Genomic DNA, 21,820 nt, shown 5'->3' on the forward strand with positions numbered 1-21,820 from the left:
GTTTAAAAAAACCTCGGGGAACACGTTCCCCAGGAATGATTTAGCGAGGGAAATTACAACCCTGGGTAAATGACTTAATGGAGGTTTTAACCCTAGGTAATGTAAAAATAACCCCGTTAAAACCATTTTTTCTTGTAGTGACGTATTAATTACTATAACTAAATATTATAGTATTTTGTTGTGAATATATATATATATATATATATATATATATATAACTATATTTGCATACGCAACAAAATCCTATTTTATAATATATAATAACTATATTAATTGAGTAATGTAACAAGAATATATCTTAATATATACAACTTAATTGTACTTAAAAGATAAAATCAAGATATGCTAGGACTAGGATTTAATGCATTAACTGAATAATATATATTACACTGGAATGATACGATCAAGATTGCTTAAGATTGAATATATGAATTGATTAATTTAATCAGAATATAAATTCATCATACGTGCCTTAATTACACGTAACTTAATTACTATAATTAAATAATAATTAGTTACGAATAAAATAAATATATAAATAAATCATATATTTTTACGGAAAAAAATATCAATATAGTGATGTGATGTGACATCTTTCTACTTACCTCTTTTTTATAATAAAATAGATTACAATGATACTTTGAAAATTTTTCAAATTATATTTATAATTCTGGTTTATTTCACTTACAGTAGTTTTAGTAATTAGGATCCAAGTGTAATACTTCTAAAATTTAAAGTTACATCTATATAATAAAAAATAATAATAATGTTTTTAAAATGAAAAGCGGTTTGTGTATAGGGGATTTTAAAAAACGGAAATATCAGTACGGTGATTCCTGTTACATTTATTTACCGGATAAAATTTTCTTATATATGAATTAGATTTTTCTTGTCACAGCGATACTACTATAACGTGTTGAGGTTGAATAACCAACGATTATGTCAATATCATGATGCCACGTGCATTTTGCATACCCAAGAAAATCCTCTTTTAAAATATATAATACCTAAATTAATTCATTATAATATAATAAGAATATATCTTTATTATACACAATTTAATCATACTCAAGATAAATACCAAGATATTCTTGGACTAGGATTTAATGCATTAATTCATTAATATCATATATATTTATCATTCTATATATATGAATTGGATCTTTCTATCATCCTCATATAGAGAATAGTTTCTTTCTGAAAAGTTTGCAGAATAGTATACTTTGTTTCGTTTTCCATAACATTGAGAAAGAATGCAGTCACAACGATACTACTATAACGTGTTGAGGTTGGATAACCAAGACACAACGATTGTGTCTGGTGATACTTTCAATTTCCACATCAAAATTGTATATCACTCAGTTGACACAGATTCAGAAGGGTTACAAAATCTGTTTTCTTCATTATCAATTCCCTCTAATGATTTCTTTCGAGAGGGTCAAATTTTCTTACAGTCGCTTTTGTCAGGCTTAAGCTTCCCCATTGAATCCATTGATGAAATAACAGAAGGGGTAGCTTCCTCAGTTCAAGAACTGTTTGAAGTTGGTAGCATTGATGATTATCTCCCTTTGGAATCTCAACACCAAGTCATCCCTTTATTTGTGACAGTTATAATATTGGATTTTGGAAATCATGCAGCTGGGGAAGAATCGTGGGAGGTTTATAGAATGAATCAGTCGAATGAAACCATAACAAAGACCTTCTTGAAGAAATGTACGGTGGTGGAAGGGAGTGATGATTGTTGCATCTGCTTAGAAGAGTTGAATATCAACTGCGAGTGCTACACAATGCCATGCCATCATGAGTTTCATCTACACTGTATTCTCACATGGCTCAAAACTAGTCGCGTCTGTCCCTTGTGTCGTTACTCTTTGCCAACCCTTGAAAACTAGCAACAATCTTACAGTTATTTGACAGAAACTATTTCAGTATGTTTGATAAATTCATATAGAGTTTCTTTAGTGATTCTTGAGTTGTAGCAAGAGTAGTTATCAAGATTTTGTAATACATTTTTGTTTATTAAATTCAGTGGATTATTGGTTGATATTAGTGTCAAAGAATTTCCAAAGCTATTAGTTTGTGTGCAGAAATTCTGAAAGTTTTAATTCTTTCTTTTGTTTGAGTTTCGTAGGCCATAACAAGTTTGCTTATTAGGAAAGACATCGGAAAAATGTTTTGGTTTGATCATTTTACTGCATAATGGATTCTACGATCTCATATCAAACTTGAGAATTTCCTAACTCAAATTCTATTATTGGTCAGTTTAAAGGATATGGATATTATGTTGGAAGGGTTTTAGCTTCTATGAAAGTTAAAGGTATTGGTTTAGTACCATAAAAAGATTCATATATGTTAACCACCTAAATATGCGTAATACAGTAATAGACCATTCTACTGTCATATTTGTTTAAATTAAGTAGTTGAAGTTTGACTAGCATGTTACAAGTTTGAGTTAGATGGACCTATTGTGTGCAAATTAATTAGTTTTCTCTGTTTAAAATTATGCCACGGAAAAAAAGGTATACAAAATAGATATTTTAAGCCTAATCTTAGGATCTAAACAAGCCGGGCACCATTAGTTTCTTTCTAAACTTGTATCTTGACTAAGTTTTTAACAAAAAACGAATACATGCAACAATCTTGAACTCATAGTCCATATGTTGTATAGACTCTGTAGGCAACTGATTCCATAAGGAAGATTGAATGAAACCTAAACTCAATTTTTCTTTTATCAACTCAAGATAAATTATATAATATAATAGATGATGGATAAAAAATACTATGCATAAATATTTTTACTGGTTCATCCAAAATACTAAGGCTATGTCGAGTTTTTAGTTCCAATGTGAAAGTTGATTCATTAATATTGTACTCTCTAGGTATCCTTCATTTTTGTGCATTATTCATTATCTTCATCACGTCGGACGCTAAATATGGCAACTTTTTCTTTGATTATATTATTTGCGCCTTTGAGCATATGAACCAATTTGAATTGTTTCTTTTATGATCTTTGAAGTGAACGTTAATCCTTAAATGCATGTGACTGATTCTTCAATCATATCTCTGTCACTTACTTCACTGCAATTACCTTAGACGCTGAATATGGAAATAACCGCTTTGTCATTAACTATGCGTCTCTGGTTTCTGATTCTCTTACTTGAGTTTGTGAACGTTGAGGTATGATATTGATATTCCTTGAATCACGTTCTGCACTGCTTTAATGCGCTTTTCTACTCTGTATCACATTCTTCACTTTGTAATAAGTGTATAATTGTAATAGAATTCATAGGCAAAATGGCATGTAAAATAGGAGAAAATTGTACAGATATCAGTAAGAAGCATGGCAAATCACTCCAACCAAAGCTATATATGAAGAACATAAAGAGAAGAAAAAAACTACGGAGAATTATGCAAAAAAACAAACCAAACAAGGATACCACATTAGAGCCAATTCGTCCAACACATGGGAAAGGGCTCATCGAATGGAAATTTTCAAAACGCTGAACGCACCTACATCCACTGAGCGAATTAAGGCCATGACATCCAAGAAATCCTAGAATAAGGAGGTTGAGCAAAAAAAGCAAAATCAAAATAGTTGAGCACATAAGAGTCCTTCACCATGAAGAAAACCTAAATTCGATCCGAAAGGGCTCAAGTCAAAATGAACAAAGAGGAGATCAAAAGGATTTCACTTAGAGCCTATGTGAAGCCAAACATCCCTCATGATTAAGATTTGGCAGGGATTAGCAAGATATGGAGCCAATCTTTGACTTTGAAACTTCAAAAAGCCAAAGATTAAAATATTGAAGCCAAAAGGAATGCTTAAGAAGAAAGCTAATTCGTTGGCTTGTGCTGAGCGAAGCACTAGCCTCCTCAGAAATCCTTGAATCCCAATTCTAAAATCTATAAATAGGACATTGGGGTAACGTCCAAAGCATCAAGAGGCAATTAGGTACTAAGAGGATGTGAAAGAAAGTAAAAGGCCTCAGAACATTAAGAGGTACTAAGAGATTTAAGTTAGAAGGATCAAGTGAGATCCTTAAAGAGGCTTAGATAGAGAAATTATGTTGATTTAGGCTCAGAGAGTCTAAACTTCAAAATCCAATCAAGTCAAGAAGGCCAAAACCTTAGAAGAAGTGAGGAATAATCTCTGGACAAGAGAGTACAGAAGCCAAGCTGGCCACAACATTCAAGGATATGTGTTTGTTGTAAATTAGCTTCTTATCATGCATTGTACTGTAAGACTTTATTATGAGGTGTTAAATCTATTTTGTTGGGATTGGATGACACTGTGATATTTCTAGAGTTATATTGTTGTTTATAGATGCATGTTTTGTCTTTTATATTAAATTTCCTTGGGTTTGGTAGGTGTTTGATGCTCAATGACGAGGAACGACCACTGATTATTCATACACTACTGTAAAAATGTCTTTATACAACTGTTTTTAAAGCCATGAGATGGTGATTTTAGAGCCTTGGTTTATGCGAATATTATCTATAATTTTGAATTATAGAGACTACACAATCGTAGTCTATTTATACTGCTATATGGGACGATTCCTGATGTGAGTTGATTTTAAATTGACAGATTTTAAAAGTTTCACTTTTGTTTAAGCTTTTAGAATTAGCAGAAAATGGCGAGAACCTCAAAGAATATTGCCACTGGACACGAACTTAACCAAGTGGTTAAGTGTGAATGTTTTCTTCTAGAGAACAAAAGAGAAAAAACACAATAATAAAGTGAAAATGATGATTGCAAGAAATGGAAACAAAGCAAGATAACAAATATCCAAAGGATGATGGAATGGAAAATGAATATAAAGAACACAATTGAAAGGAATTATGGAAGGAGTAATGGAAGGCATAATGGAAGAAAACAAACGAGAGAGATGAGAAAAGCTTATGGAGGAATGATGGTGGTCACGACACTTGGAATGAGAGATGATTCCAAGATGAGTGGTGAAGAGTCGTTGTTAGAATTATAGTGCTAAAACAAGAGAGGGGTGAATTGGTTTTGAAAGATTTTCGCAAGTATTGAAGGTAGAGTGAAAGGCTATGAAGAATTAATCAATGGAAAAACTGTTAAGCCAAATATAAAACAGTTTTAAGCTTGATGCAAAAAATCAACCTGTTGTTTTAACGAAATAACCGATTGTTTTTATCAGTAGTTTTATCAAAACAGATTTAAAGCAATTTAAAAAGTGTAAGGATAAAGAGATTCACACAAAATGTTTATATTGGTTCACTCAACACCTGAACTACATCCAGTCCTCAGAAACCACTGAGAATTCACTATGTAATCAATCACAGATTACAAACAACACATCCACAAAGAGGTGATATTGAAAACCACAAGACCCATTCATCCTCTTTGCAACCACAAGACTCACTCATCCTCTTTGCAACCAGACACTTCAAGTCAGAACACCCTCTGAATTTACAGGATTTCACACACACCAAGAGTGATGATCCTGAACCACTCAAGAACACACATCACTCCTTGGAAAACACCACACCACTCCAAGAATGTTGATCTTGATCCCCTCAAGAACACACAACACTTCTTGGCAACACCAGTACAAAAATACAATTATTAAGAAGGGAATAGAATACACCTAGATGAATCACAAGATTAAAGATCAGAATACAAGACCTAATCATATTCCACACACTTGAGATGATCCAAAAGCTCTTTGAAAACTTGAAAACTCTCTTTGATTAATCTCTCTCACTTAGTTAATGCATAGGAGCGTAAAACCACCTTTTTATCTTTCAATCAAAATGGTTAAAACAGTTACAACAAAAGCCCAAAAGTAGTTGGAATCATTTAAAACAGAAAAACCACTTAACAAAATTATGTTAAGGTTTTCAGCAAAACAATCGATTGATTTTTCAAAATAACCGATTGATTTTTATTTGACAGCATTAAAATCCACTAAGTGTCAAATAACCTGTAGTTTTGAAATTTCAACCTGTTGAAATTTGTTTGACAGCAAAGGCAAAGACAAAGCTTTTACAAATCATTTTAAAATCTACTAAGTGCCAAAAAACATGTTGTTTCAAAATTTCAACCTGTTAAAATTTGTTTGACAGCAAAGGAAAAGACAAAGCTTTTTCAAATCATTTTAAAATCTAGTAAGTGTTAAAACAACCTGTTGATTCGAAATTTCAACCTGTTGTAATTTCACTTCTTTTAGAAAATCCATCTTTTCAAAATGTTAAAGATTCAATTGAACTTAGATCAACTTAAGGAGTGAATTAACAAGTTTCAAACAACTAGACATACACACACAACAAAAGCAAGATCTTCAAGCTTTCCACTTGGATTTGTAGACATCAAAGCATCTTGTTCAACAGTCGCCACTTGAAGTATGCTCTCACAAGATAATACCCACAATTTAGAAGAAAACACTCACTAAACACTCAAGCAGAGTTTCTTTTCTATTCAAATTCAATATAAAAATACAAGAGGCAAATCATTCTATTTATAACAGAGAGTGCCTTGGAAAACAAGAGAGAGGGAGGGGGAAAAGTAGGCGGGCAGGTCAAGTCCCCTACGTCAATATGGCCACCATTGGAAGGATTCTAAAAGGTAGGGTAATGGAGTGTTAACCTAGGTGGCGCATGGAGAGAAAGTGAACTTCAACCAAACCTAAATTACTAAGTACACTCTACTCTAATGAAATTAAAAGTAATGAAAATAACTAGTGCTCAGGTCCAATCATGTGGGCTCTACTCCTGGTAATCCTCTGAGGAATGATAGGCTTAGATACATTGGCTATGGACAACTCCTAACCTAGCCCTAGGTCTTATGTTACTCCTGGTCATCATTCTGAAGGGTTGGGCTAGCTTAGTGGTTGCTTTATCTCTTAAGGTTCCATCAATTCCTCTTAGAACTTTTGCCTATAGCATACGTAAGATACAAAAACAAATAAGGTCCAAAAAAGGGTATAGGTGACTGTTCTAAGAGGAACCATCGTCTATACCTTTGTCTGACCCCTTTTTCATTGAAATCGTCCAACCACAAACACCCACGGAATAAGAAGGATGAAGACCTAAAGTTTTGTAAGCATTTACTTGCACATATAGGCCTAATTGGCATTTTTTTTTATCTTTTGTAGGTCCACTAAAGAAGACAATGTTATAATTTCAAGGCTAAAACAAGAGGGGGTGGGTGAATTGTGTATGCAAGATTTTCAAAAAATTTGAAGGTTTAATGAAAGTCACAAGCAGAATAAAAGAGATATAGAACAAGATCAACCAAAATCAAATATGTTTCTAACTTGATTCCAGAAAATCAATCGGTTGTTTCTTCGATTCAACCGATTGTTTTTATCAGCAATATATAAAAACCAAATTGAAACAGATTTAAATGAGATAAGGGGAAGAGAAATCAACACAAAAGGTTTATACTAGTTCACTCTTAACTAAGAGTTGCATCCAGTCCCCAGAAACCACTGTGTATTCCACTAAGTAATCAGCCACATATTACAAACCACATACACCAAAGAAGTGATATTGAACCTCTCAAGAACACACACTTCCTTTGTCAATTACAACACACCACATATCAGAACACCCTCTGACTCTATGCAAACTCTTTCAAAAGCTTCTGAGTGTAAAACAACCGGTTGAAACGATAAACAACTGGTTGTTTTTTCACTTCTCTTTGAAAACATATCTTTTTAAAAGGTTTCAAGATTAAATGGCCTTGGATCAATTCTTAAAGAGAATTACAAATTCAAACAATACAAAATACTCAACAAAACAAGCAGCAACATGACTTCACATAATTCGTCAAGATTTGGAGTCATCAAAGTCTTTGTTCAACAAACAATTCTAGGATGAAGAAAGGAATAAAACATATCAAAGAAGACCTCCAAGCCTTCCTAACATCAGTTACAACATTGGTCATAAGAACACAAGAAGATTGATTCTCAGCTGACTTCAAAGGAAGCAAGTCAACATCATTTTGGGGCCAATCTTTAGTTTCTTTAATTGTATAAAATAGTTTAATATTTCACGGGCCATGTATTGGGCCTATTAACATAGGATAATTGAGCCTTGTATTTTAGGACAAATAGAGTAGGATTTTGGGCCTTGTATTCGGGTTAGGGGTATAATAGGGTTAGAATATGATCGATGTCATAAGACATTTAGGGTTACATTTGGGATTCTATAAGCCCAATGTAAACCCTATACATCCAAGAAAAGTTGCACACAAAAGAAGGACAAAATTAACATGTGTTACACATAGGAGAAGGCGTGTAGAGTGTGACTAGGCATGGAGAGTGTAACTAGCCACATGACACTTCCTCAATAGAGAAGATTTGCACTAGTGAAGAGGTAACACTTGTTAAACTCTTATTTGAGAGGATGACACTTGTCAACCTTTCATTTGAAAAGGTCAAGGCACATGAAAGCATGAGTTCCACTTGACACACTCTCATTGACTCTTCTAAATCTAGGGTTGTAATTTGAATTTGAATTTTGGCTCTCTTTTGGGCTAATCCTAACACTATAAATAAGTGTGTTAGTCTCTTGTAAAATTATATTGGAATTGATTAGCGTTATACTGCCAAATTGTAGCCAAAACACTTGCCTAAGCTCTCTTTAGGATACTTTTCCTCTTAGTCTCTCCTAGAACATTTCATAGTGAATTGGCCTAACCTTTCACTAGGCTATTTTCATCTCTCCACTATAAATTCTCGGTTCATTGTTTTACTTCCTCCACATTTCCTCAAGCTCCTCTCATCATCTTCCAAAGATAAGCAACAAAATACATAAGTATAGAGAATTTAGTCCATGTGAATTTTTTCTTCCTTTTAAACTTTGTATTTTTGATTCTTATGGCCTCAATTCGCTCAGTACATCTCATTAATGCACAATGATTAGGAAGTTCTTCAATGCTTGTTCTCTGGAACCAATCCACTTAGCCTATCTTCATACGCTGTGTGGATTGATCTTTTTTTTATATTTTTGTTTATTTGTTGTTTTTTTTTTCTCTAAGATTTCTTAGATTATTCTTCTTCTTCTATGCTCCTCTCCAGTCAAGGCTTTCTTTGTGGGGTTTTGCATGAATTTAGTTAAGGTTATTTTTCTATGTACTTTATACATTATGAATGCTTAACTTACTATGAATTTTACAACAATTTAACTCTTATCAGTTGTTTGATGAGTTTATAAAGCACTGTATAGTTGAGCTTTCTTGGTGCTTATGTATTCGCCCAACTAGTTATGCCTTTGGGATCGTATGATGATATCATTTGAGGTATCCATGAGTAATGGGATCACATGACGAGACCTTCTTATTGAGATCCTCTAATCAGCCTTGTGAGACTGTCTTGTGCATTTATTCTCATATGAACTATTTATTTTGACAATATTATTTAAATGTTGTCATGTAAACTCTTAGAGATTTGTCCAATCACTGAGACCAAGATAGGATCATTTAAAGGTCTTTAACTAGACTATCTAACAAATTTTTTCATTGTTGTAAGATCATCTAGTGAGTCTTTGTTCATCTTCTATTATTAAGATCACCTAATAATGCACATGAGTGAGATTTCTTATAAAACATAACACACCTTTTAATGTTTGTTATCAAAATGTTTAGACTTTTGTATCAAGAGACTGATAGATCGTCTAGCGTCTTAACAAAGTGAATAGATTGTAATCTTTTTTAAGTGTATAAAACCATGTTGTATTAATGTTGAGCAGAGAACTTGTAGAACCATTGTCTAAAAGCTTGTATAAGTCCAATATAAACTTCTTTAACTTACAAAATAGTCTTGGTTGTTTTGTAACATGAGAAATATTCATGTATACTTACTCAAATAACTCACAATCTAAGAATAGATTGTTGATATTTACCTACTATAGGTTCCAATTTTTTGTAACAACTATTTTAATAAGATCCGATCCTAACAGAAGTAAGTTTTTTTTTCATAATTTTGTTCAATTATTTCTAAGTTCAATAAGTCATTTTTTAATCCGCTTATTACAGGCCAGGCCAAATTCTCTCAATGTAGGGAAAATTGACTCAACATTTTCATCTTGGCTTAGCCATTTTTAGCTCATCCCTAAAATTTGTCTTTGAGCTAATCTCTTTAGAACACGGGCAATGCTCTTAGCCAAGTTTTGCTTGTTGAGTGCTTTTTTCCAACCTCACTATATGGAGTGAATTCACTCAATGCACGATCTTGAACAATATAACTTATTTGTACTCCTAGGCTAAGAAAATTGCTGCATAATTTGATTTTATTCAGTCTTAAATTTGCACGCACATTCGGATTACATCCCTATTCATGTTCGTTTTTGTCTACATTTAAGCAATAAAGAGAGGTTTTGATCATTAATTCATCCACGGATACTACTACATATATAATAATTAGTAACATAAAAAAAATACTAAATCAAAGAAAATGTTACTAATATAATTTAATAACATTTTATCGAATGTAATGTATATTGAATGTTTCTAAAAGAATTTAGATATCAATAGAAACATTTATAAAAATGTTACTAAATACTTTTAATAACATTTACTTAATAAAAATATTTTTACTAAATTTGTTAGTAATGGTTTTTTAAGAAAAAATAACATTATAAAAATGTTATTAAAAATATTTGGTAACTTTTTTTTAATAAAGAGGTAACATTTAAAAATATTATTAAATTTTTAATAATATTTTTAATAAAAAAGTAACATTATGAAAATATAATTAAAAATGTTTAGTAATTTTTTTAATAAAATTGTGACATTTTAAAAATATTACTAAATCTTTTTAATAATTTTTTTAATAAAAAAGTAACATCATAAAAATGTTACTAAATATGTTAAATACTTTTTTTAATAAAGAGATGATATTTTAAAAATGTTATTAAATTTTTTTAGTAATTTTTTTAATAAAAAGATAACATTATAAAAATGTTACTAAACCTTTTTATTTAAAAAGTAATATTTTAACATATTTTTCAAATACTTCAATAACTAAATTAAATTGATTATATTAATGGTGCAAACTAAACTATTAAAAAGATTATTATTATTTTTTAAAAAAAGTGCAATTGTTTTCATGTTGTCAGATATTCTAACTTCATTATTCCTAATCATAAAACTAGATAGGTGGATGATTCTTTTGGTAGCAATTTTTTTTATCAATAGACAAATGAATTAAAAGATACACTTTATGAATGTTCCAACCCATATACAAAGATTGGCTTATAAAAACAACAAGCAAGACCTAGACTCTTTGACACTTGTTTTAACAAAACAAAAAAGAGTCTTAAACAAAAGAGAGAACCTACACAACAAAAGGCTAAAACAACACCAAAGAATAAGGCCACAAACTAAAATAATTTATGCTTTACAAACAGCTACTAAACCTGAAAATACCAGTGCCTACTAGGCTTCTTAAAAAAGCATCAAAAGGCACCAAAACTGCAGCTAAAAAACAACGTCTATGCAGCACACAAGCACAAAAACCAGAACAGATACCTTTAGAACCAGCTGCAGCTTAACACACCACCCTCCCCGAAAGAGTTGCACCATCCAAAACTAGCATGAGAGATGACCAAAAGAGGCGGAGTGGGCAGAGATAGCGGAGCGGGGTATAATTATGATTTTGTTACGTTCTTCTTCTCGAACTTCTCACATGGTATGGGTGAAAGGGATATGGTCAATGTATTTCAAAAATGGGCAAGGGTGAAGGAGGTTTTTATCTCAAGTAAACTTAACAAATGGGGAAGGAGGTTCGGATTTGTGAGTTTCTACGACGTAAAAAACGTGGTGCGACTTGAAAGAGAGCTTGACCAGATCTACATTGGAAATAGGAAGCTCCATGTGAATATTCCGAAGTATAGGAGGTATCAGGAGGGAACAAAAAGGGAAGAGCGGAGGGCGCAGGGAGTGAAGTATGAGGAGGAAAGGAACAAGTTCTCAAAGGAAACAAAGCACTATGGGAAACAAAGGAGCAAAGAGAAGTGGGTGGAGAAGAATAGGAGCAGATCCTATGTTGACGTTGTAGTAGGTGAACCTAAAAAGGAATGGAAGGGTTTGTCGTTCAGTACTCAACAATGTGCTCCCCTGTGGCTGGCCAAAAGTATTGTCGGGAAATTAGGAGGTTCCATGGATTTTGAGAAGCTGGAAGAGGAAATAGTGAAGGGGGGAATGTCTATGGTTAGGGTGAGATATCTAGGTGACGACTTGGTCTTGGTATCCCCAGTAGAAGGGGTGGTTATGGAGGATGTTATGCGGTTAAATACAGGCTGGTTCAACAATGTCTTCACTAGCATTAGGCCTTGGTCGGATGGAAGTGAAGCTAGCCATAGAGTGGTGTGGGTGAGGTGTTATGGGATGCCTTTACAATTCTGGAACATGAATTGTTTCGCTAAGGTGATTGAAGAATTGTCCAAGTCGGCATCATTGGTGTTTGTTGATGCATCAACGTTATCCTAGGAGGTTGTGGAATACGCCAGACTGAAAGTACGCCTTGTGAATAATGGTAGCGCTAAAATGGCGAGGAAAGTGAAGATTAATAAGCTCATGTGTAATATCCTCATTGAAGAGGAGCTCTCTGGTTTTGAGGGAGGGGGGTACCGTGCTAATCCCTGTTGTGGTGACTCCTCTAAGAGTGTGTCATCCTCGGAAACTTACGTTGAAGAATCGGCTCTTTCTGTGAAGAGTGGTAGGTTGAAGATCTGGTTAAAAGAAGGTGAGGAGTGTTGGTCAGATGGGGATGACGGTGGAGGATCGGATGGGATGTAATGAACAAAATGGCTCTGACCTTGTCAACTTCACTGACCTAGTACAATTAAAGGCTAGTTATAGTAACCTTGTTTTTTCAGAGACGGCTAAAGTAGTTGTAGATATTGAGTGCTCCATTAACCTTAAATATGTATCTGACTTATCGAATCGAGCCAGTGGTTCAAAGGCCCATCTTGGTGAAGTAGGGCCCTGCGGCCTAGTCCAGGTGCATGAAGGATCTGAGGAATACATGGGCCAAGTTACTCCACCAACTTTTGGCGATAGGGGTGCAAAAGGAATTGTTAACCAAGAGAGAGGTAATTGCAGAGAAGGGTTGAAGGTGAGTGGGAGCAATGTAGGTCGTAAGGTATCGTCTTCAAACCGAACCGCAGGAAGCAAGATACAAAAAGGAATATTATTGATAATGGACCGGGTGGGTTATAATTTTGGTGTGCGAGGAGGCAATGTTGATGATGGAGCGGTAGAGGTAACATCGATGGGTGTGGGTTCTCTTCCCTAATTATGTATGGACGTTGTTGTCTTGAAGCGTAGATGAAATTCTCCACCCATTAGGCGCAAAAAGAAAGGTCTATTGGAATTGGGGGACTCATGCCCCTATCCGAGATGCTCAGCTCGCCCAAGGTCCAGAGTTGCTTCGGCAGGGCCATCGGAGATTAATAAATGCAATTCCTATCTACATGCAACAGTCAATCTGGCGGAACCAGCTTCTCTGTGGGTCATTGGAAAGCAAATGGGGATTATTTGTCATGAGGAAGAAGAGGAAGTAGTGAAGGAATATGGGTGTATGGATGTTCGTGATGAAGAGGTTGCTATGGACCCGAAGATTGGAGGAAGGTATGTATCCTTATGATTATTTTGAGCCTAAATATAAGAGGGGTAGGGGGAGCACCAAATCTAGGTACTTACGTCATGTCATAGCAAGAGAAGGGGTGGAGTTTGTGTGCTTGCAAGAGACAAAAGCTAATGTTGTAACGCAACAAAAATGTTGCTCCCTATGAGGGAGTAATAGAATTGGTTGGCTCCATCATGAAGGTGCCAATGGAGGAGGGTGTTTGTTGTCTATGTGGTACGAGGATGAATTTAGTTATGAGAGTCATGTTATGGGAAAAGGGTTCATCGCTGTCTTCGGTAAAAATCACAAATTTGAACTCAGATGCGCAGTGGTAAATGTCTATGCTGCCTGTAATCTGAGTGATAAGAAGATCACGTGGGAGGAGTTGTCAAGTGTAAAACGGGCCTGTCAAGATAAAGTGTGGTGTCTCTGTGGTGACTTTAATGTTGTTAGAAGCCAAAGTGAAAGGAAAGAAATAAGGGATAGGGCTGATCAAGCAAGGGAGATTGAGGGCTTTAATAGTTTCATTGATACAAACGCTCTTCTTGATCTGCCTTTAGTAGGTAAGAAATTCACCTGGTTCAAAGCAAACGGATTTGCTAAGAGTAGACTAGACAGAGTGCTTGTCTCAGAAGAGTGGTTGGACAAGTGGCCTATGAGCAAACAATATGTGTAAAATAGGGAAGTCTCAGATCACGGTGCTATTGTGGTGAAGTCCCTGGATAAGGATTGGGGGCCCAAACCCTTTCAATCCGTTGATGCCTGGTTGTTGGAAAGGGGGTTCTGTGAGATGATCAAAGACAAGTGGGTATCCTACTTTGTACAGGGGGAGCATTTCAAAAGATCAAGTTGAAGCTGGAGTGCCTAAAGGAAGACCTAAAAATATGGAATAGGGATGTGTTTGAAAATCTTCACACTAAAAAGAAGAGGTTGCTGCAAGAGATAGAGGACCTGGACTGCAAAGACTGTAATGATGACCTTGGGGAAATTGATAGACTGAAAAGATATGATTTGGTTGGTAGGTTGATGGTAACTGAAAAAAAAGATTGACTCCCTTATCTGTCAAAAAGCTAGAGCGTGTTGGTTTAAGAATGAGGACTCTTGCACTAAGTTTTATAACTCATCCCTGAGGTGGAGAGGGCTTAGAAATGAAGTAAAGGGGGTGGAGGTTGGGGGCCTGTGGTGCGAGGAACCTGGTACGGTGCGCATCGAAGCAAAAAGGCTATTTGAAAATAGATTTAAAGCCACAAGAGACTTTGGAGTCAGACTTGATGGGGTGGAGTTTAAGACTATCACCATAGAGGACAATTTGTCCCTGGTTGCTGACTTCGCCGAGGAAGAAATAAGGGAGGCCCTTTGGCTTTGTGAGGGGTCGAAGAGCCCATGACCAAATGGTTTTAATATGAACTTTATCAAGAAAAGTTGGGAGTTCATAAAAGAAGAAGTCGTGGAAGCAATGGTTCTCTTCCACAAGAATGGCGTAATTCCAAAGGGCTGCAATGCCTCATTTGTAGCTCTTGTACCCAAAGTAAGGGACCCAACCAACCTGGAGCAATACAGACCTATCCCCCTAGTAGGTGCCATGTATAAAATTATTTCAAAGGTGTTGGCAGGTAGGCTTAAGAAAGTGCTCCCTGCCATTATTGATGATTGCCAATCGGCCTTTCACAAGGATAGAGGGATCCTTGATAGTGTTTTGATGGCTAATGAGGTGATAGAGGAGCTAAGGAGGCGAAGGAAGTCAAGGTTGCGTCTAAAGGTGGATTTTGAAAAGGCGTATGATTCAGTCAGATGGGAATTCCTTTATGACATGCTATATAGGATGGGATTCCATAGGAAATGGATTATGTGGATCCAAGGGTGCTTGGAGAGTGCAACAGTATTTGTGCTTATGAATGGGAGCCCAACGGAGGAATTTAAATCGTCGAGGGGGCTAAGACAGGGGATCATCTTCCTCCATTCCTCTTCATTGTGGTATTTGAAGGGCTTGCAGGGCTAGTAAGGCAAGCGGTGAAGGTTAATCTCCTCTCTGGTCTAAGAATAGGAAGGAAAGAGGTGGAACTGGGTATTCTCCAGTTTGCCGATGATACGCTGTTTTTATGTCAAGACTCCTTTTCAAATGTGGTTACCTTAAAGTCCATCCTCAAGGGGTTTGAGCTAGCTTCAGGATTGAAGATTAATTTTCACAAGTCAAAATTAGCAGGTATAAATGTTCTAAAAAGTAATATGAATTGTTATACGAAGACTTTAAATTGCAACCAGATGAGTGTACCTTTTAGCTATCTGGGTCTTGAAGTGGGGGGTAACCCGAGGAAGAAAAAGTTTTGGGAGCCTGTTCTGAACAAGCTAAAATCCAGGCTTAGTGTGTGGAAAGGGAGATTCTTATCGATGGCAGGTAGATTATGCCTAATCAAATCTGTTTTGTCTGCTATACTGATGTACTATTTGTCTCTCTTTAAAGCACCGGAGGAGGTTTGCAAGAGCATTATCATAATCCAAAGGAGGTTTTTGTGGGGATGGGGTAAGGAGAAGAAGTCGAAAGCGTGAGGAAGGTGGGTTGGGTATCAGAGAGATTCACAAGTTTAATTATGCGTTGTTGGCTAAGTGGAAATGACGTTGTATCTCTGATGATAAAGGGAGGTGGAAGGAGGTGTTGGACTCGAAGTATGGACTGGGAAACAATTGTGAGCAGACACAGGTGAAACACCAGTCATGGTGGTGGAGAGATCTGATGAAGATATGTAGGGAGGGAGGAGGAGAAGGGTGGTTTCAAGGTCATGTAGGGTGGAAACTAGGGGGGGAAACAAAGTCAGATTCTGGGAGGATGTGTGGGTTGGTATTTCAAATCTAAAAACCCTTTTTTCCAAGTTTGTACTCTTTTTCGCTGAATCAAGGTCAAAGGGTGCAGGAGGTCGGGGTGTGGGAAGTTTCGGTGTGGAGATGGACATTAAGATGGAGAAGAGTAAGGTTTGAGTGGGAAACATTGCTGGAATCTGAACTTGGTAATTATATTGTCAATGTCTATGTTATAAGGGATGTGAACGATGCTCAGGTTTGGAGAAGTGGAGAGTCCGGGTGTTACACAGTAAGGTCGGCATATGAGTGCTTAGTGGAGTCGGAAAGGGGCCCTCAAGTAGAGGTGTTTAAGCATCTATGGAAGGTAAAGACGTTTCCTAATGTGATGATCACTGCATGGAGGGTGCTAAGGGGCAGAATTCTGACAAGATTAGCTTTGAGCAGGAGAGGGGTTCAAATGAATAATTCTGAATGTGTCTTGTGTGAAACCGTGGATGAGTCAAACCAACACCTTTTTATAGAATGTAAACATGCATGGCGAGTATGGACTATGTGCTTTAAGTGGATTGGAATCGTATTCGTTCAACATAATGACATTAGGGCCCATTTCGAGAGTTTTCATTTGTTCCAGGCTAACCATAAGCAAAATCTAGTCTAGAAAGGGGTGTGGGCAGCCATAGTGTGGTGTTTGTGGGAGCATAGAAATTTTGTTATGTTTCACCAAGGAGTAGTGGACGAGGAAGAAGTGCTACATAAGGCTCAGCTCAATTCGTGGTTATGGTTAAAGCACAAAGGCCATAATTTTTCATACTCTTTAACATATTGGGTGTTGAATCCTATCCATTGTATTATTAGCTTAGGAGACCTGTGGCAGCCTAGTTGTGTGGGGGTGAGATGGAAGGTTCTATTCGAATTCGATCGGGGAGGAGGTGGTCCTACCTTCTATAATGGTGCAGAAGGGTGTAAGGTGGGCTAGGTGGATCTGTTACAAGTAAGACTGGGGTAATGGCTCATTTCATGCAGATGATGCAGATGGCAGTTCAGGTTGAAGGGGCGGAGTGGCCATTGTGGCTTTCCCAGTTCTGGAGGTAGTAGTGTCCAAAGCTGAAGCCAAATGGTGAGGAGAGGTGGAGGGCCTGGTTGGTATACAGGATTTTGTGGAACAAATATGTGGTTCCTGGTCCGTTTTGAAAGATGGGGATGAGAGTACGGTGTTGGCAGGTGATGTAAGTTTTGAGGAATGGTTGACGCTACTGATGTTGTTCTGTTTGATGGGTTGTCTGGTGGAGGAACAACCGTTGCTTTTTGCTCAAGACTCTATGTTGGCATGAGTCCAAATGGCTACAGGCAGAGCCAATCATGCTGATGGGGGGAGTAAAGGCACTAGATGGTGTTGGATGGTGAACTTAGGAAGAGAGAGTCATGTGCTTCAAGTTGGTAGTACTGTGGGGTGGGTTCGGTCTTGAAAGGGGATCTAAGTCGCTGTTGTAGTTGCGATCTAATAGTAGATACTTGGGCTAAGACACATAGGAAGATGCTAATTTTTTTTGCTTTGGTTTAAGTGAATAGGCCAGTTATAAGGTATGTTGGGTGGTTTTCTTAAGCCAAGGTTGTAAGTGGAATGAAAAGCTTTAGTTGGTGGCCTGGTAGCGGGTTTGGTTGGATGTCACAGGGTAAAACTAAGGATCATAGGGATTTTGAGGTGGTAGAAGTTCCGCTGAATGCTTTAGGTGCTAGAGAACTTACTACCTTTTTCTAAGAAATAGAAGAGGATGTCGTGGTGTAAGCCACTGGGTAGGAAAGTTTTTGAATTGGTGGAGGGGTTTTTTGCTGGTTTTTGTAGCAGAGCAGCAGACCATTAGAAGTAAAGTAAGTGATGGTGTAAGGTGTTTTAGTTCAACAGATTTTTTTCCTTCTAGCTTTGGGGTGCTTTCTCCTCTCTTGGAGGTCCCAGAACTTGGTTTGATTTGTGTAAAGGGTTGGGATACCCCTTTTGTATCCCCTTTAATTTAATTTAATTCTTTGCTGATAAAAAAAAAAAAAAGCAGGTTACCTCCCACTTGGTAGCAACTTACTAGCTAGACTTGTGTCTTTTAGGAAGGGCAGATGAGAAACAACAAAACAAATAACTTCAACCAAACCTTTACAATTAGTTGGATTGGTTACACAAATCAAATAATGTGATAATATTTTTCCATAATAAAATATATTGGCAACTTATTGATGCCTATATCCTCTATTGGTTTTCTTAAAAGATCGTCATGAGATCATAATTTCAGGATATTCTTATACTTTGGAAATAAAAGTCTAAAATGTAAAACCACAAAAATGTACCTCAGACATTTTAATCCATGGCATAGCTCCCTTTCCCATAGATTATGCATTAACCATGGCCTTAAAGAATTGGAAGTTTAAAACTCAATAGTCAGATAACAAGTATTCAAAAAACATTATTTGAATTATGAATTGACATGTATTCATTTACCACAACTCCAACCAACAACAAGGTCCTCAATATCCCATACAAGGAATAAGTTTATGATATAATAGGCTGGGAGAAAATTTCAGATAAAAATTCCTCCTTTATCTTGAACCTATCACAATACTGCTTAATAATTAGTTTCCTAATTGCTTCTCTAACATTTGTGCTCATTGGGAATGGAATGAAGCCAGCCATTGTCAACCTTGCGCTCACAAGCCACAATATTTACAATGTCCTTAGCCAAGAATTTCCTTTCAACATTCATCTTGTCCTGGCTCTCCCTTGGTAGAATTGCATCAAGTGTGTCAAGCATAGCAGAGTAGTAATTGTATGCTTCTACAAATCTTTGGAGAAAAGGGGAGGTGCTGGTGTTCTTGTTCATGTTCTGCTCCACAATTGTCACAAGTTTTGGATTGAAACACTTAACCATGCGAAGAAATTGGTCTCTCTCGTTCACTATGGATACAGTTTCATCACGCATGTGATAAAGTTGGAATGCAAAGTTCACCATAACTGCTTCACTCGAACGATAATGGAGCATTGATGGTGAGACCAAGGTTATCAAACTCGCGGGTTCACCCTTGAACCCATTCGAGTTTACGAGTTTGGTACTGTCTGGCAAGTTTCATCACGCATGTGATAAAGTTGGAATGCAAAGTTCACCATAACTGCTTCACTCGAACGATAATGGAGCATTGATGGTGAGACCAAGGTTATCAAACTCGCGGGTTCACCCTTGAACCCATTCGAATTTACGAGTTTGGTACTGTCTGGCAAGTTACCATAGGTAAACTTGTTTTTTGGTAGACTTATGGTAGATTCGGACTGACTCGGTGAACTCAGTGCAAATATCAACTTCGAGGTCGAGTCACCGAGTTTTGAAAAAAAAAATGTCCAAAACGATTCAGAGAGGTGTTTTCATAAATGTTAGGTTAGGATTTAGATTTTCTTTACCTGATTCGCATTCTCGTTCACGTTCTCATCTTCATCACCACCTCACCTCGCAACGCCCCAAATTGTCGTCATCCTCACCTCGTTGCATCGTGCACCGGCTCCCCTCGTCACGCCTCCTCACCTCGTAGCGCCACACACCGTGCCACGCGACAGGTATGTTGCTGCTATTGTGGGTTTCGTTGGGATCCTTTTTAAGGCATTTTCATATTCAAACATCATTTTGCCAGAACTACAAGAAATAGAAAAGATATTGGATGGAAGCATGAAACTGATGTTTCAAGGAACAAAAAAAAGAGTAAAATGTAATTATTACTCAAAGACATTTACTGAAGGCATTTTCAGATTCAAACATCATCTTGCCAAAACTACAAGAAATAGAAAAAATATTGGATGGAAGCGTGAAACTAATGTTTAGGGAACGAAAAAAAGGTAAAATGTAATCACTACTCAAAAACATTTAATGAAGACATTTTCAGATTCAAACATCATCTTGCCAAAACTAGAATGACTCTGAACCTTGTGTATCAATACCATAAGAAATCAAAGTTTTAATGTTGAAAGTTGTATCAAAAGCTAAAGATGCCTCATTAAAAAAATAAAGTTCAATAGCCTTGGACAAATTGATGGTAATTGATGGTGAGGAAGAGAGTGACCAAAGTGCTAGCACTAGCAAAATATTTAACAGTAAATGTACTAATGGTGTTCAATTTACTCTAAATCAAATATACAAGAGAGGTGATAAAGAAAAAGGTGATGCTTAAATTGTTGAATTTTTCTACACAAGTGTCATCCCATTCAATGTTATTAGAAATCTAGATTTTGCAAAAATGTGTGACATGATTGATAGATATGGTGTTGGCTATAAATCCCCATCATATCATAATATCACATAGAAGCTTTTGAAACAAGCAATGCACAAAACTGATATACAACTTCAAAAGTATAAAGATGAATGGAAGAGAACAAGTTGTACCATTATGTCTGATCAATGGAACAACATGAAAATACGTTCAATTTGTAATTTTGTGGTAAACAATATTAATGACTTTAAGAATATTGATTTGCAAAGCTTACCAGCCATCTAGGATATTCGGGAACAACGAGTAGGCCAGGTATCAACAGTGCACATGGTAAAATTCCTACAAGAGTAAAAACATAAAGAAGCTTAGTTTGAATTTTCTACAGAACATACAAAGTATTTTTCTACTGTTTGCTATACAAATTGAGGTAAAGAGACTTAATAAATTAAGTATTTGTCTAATGTGTGCCAAAGAGATAACTAATCAAAAGATATGACTTAAGTAAAGCTTATAAAGCTTAGGCAAATGTAAAAGAAAATAATAACAAATTAAAAATTAAGATTATCAGCTAGAAACGAGAAAACTCATAGAAGAATGATGGAGTTTACTGTTATATAAGCGGAAAAAAGATTTGTTGAGAAAAACTCTAGGCGCAAATGTTGCGAAATTGGAATGACAATTCCTCACAAGATAGCCAGAGGCACAGGTTTGTTGCAGCAGCAAAAGCCAGGTTCCCAACAACGAAAGCGCGACATTGAGGCTTGTTCCTTCGCAATCTCAATCCGTCTTAAAGAGCCTTGAATCTCCTTCTTTCACTGACAGGGAAACACGAATTAGCTACTGTTGTGCAGCAGGGGCGCGCCACGGTTGTTTCGCAGTGCTTCACGGGCACCTATGGAGGAACAACAGTAACGGAGAATGGAAGTGTGGCACAAAGAAGAAGGGCGCACAAAAAAGAAGAAAGAAATGCGAAAACAGTATGGCACGAACGAGAATGTGAAAGAGGCACGCGGTGTTGCGCAGCAGGTGCATGCGATGGTGACACAACAGTGGCGGAAGCGGCACAAAGTAGGGCGCAATGCGGAAATGTAGGGAGAAGAAAAAAAACACGAAATGTAGGGCGCGAATGAGAAGTGCAAAATAGCTGAATATTAGTGTTTTAAGTTCTATTTCTTAGCCTTTGCGAT

The 21,820-nt window shown here is 36.4% G+C and overlaps 1 long non-coding RNA gene across 1 annotated transcript; it reads right to left on the bottom strand.

Moving 5' to 3' along the window:
- Positions 1 to 1,254: 1,254 nt before the first annotated feature.
- LOC137833010 (uncharacterized) lies at positions 1,255 to 21,776 on the bottom strand. Its single transcript, XR_011084645.1, has 5 exons — positions 21,624 to 21,776; positions 21,242 to 21,525; positions 20,908 to 20,972; positions 19,834 to 20,062; positions 1,255 to 1,888 (listed from the first exon to the last, which is right to left on the bottom strand). It is a non-coding gene; the product is annotated as an uncharacterized lncRNA (long non-coding RNA).
- Positions 21,777 to 21,820: the final 44 nt, after the last annotated feature.

This window comes from Phaseolus vulgaris, chromosome 6 (genome assembly GCF_000499845.2).
Source record: "Phaseolus vulgaris cultivar G19833 chromosome 6, P. vulgaris v2.0, whole genome shotgun sequence".
NCBI classification, from domain to species: domain Eukaryota; kingdom Viridiplantae; phylum Streptophyta; class Magnoliopsida; order Fabales; family Fabaceae; genus Phaseolus; species Phaseolus vulgaris.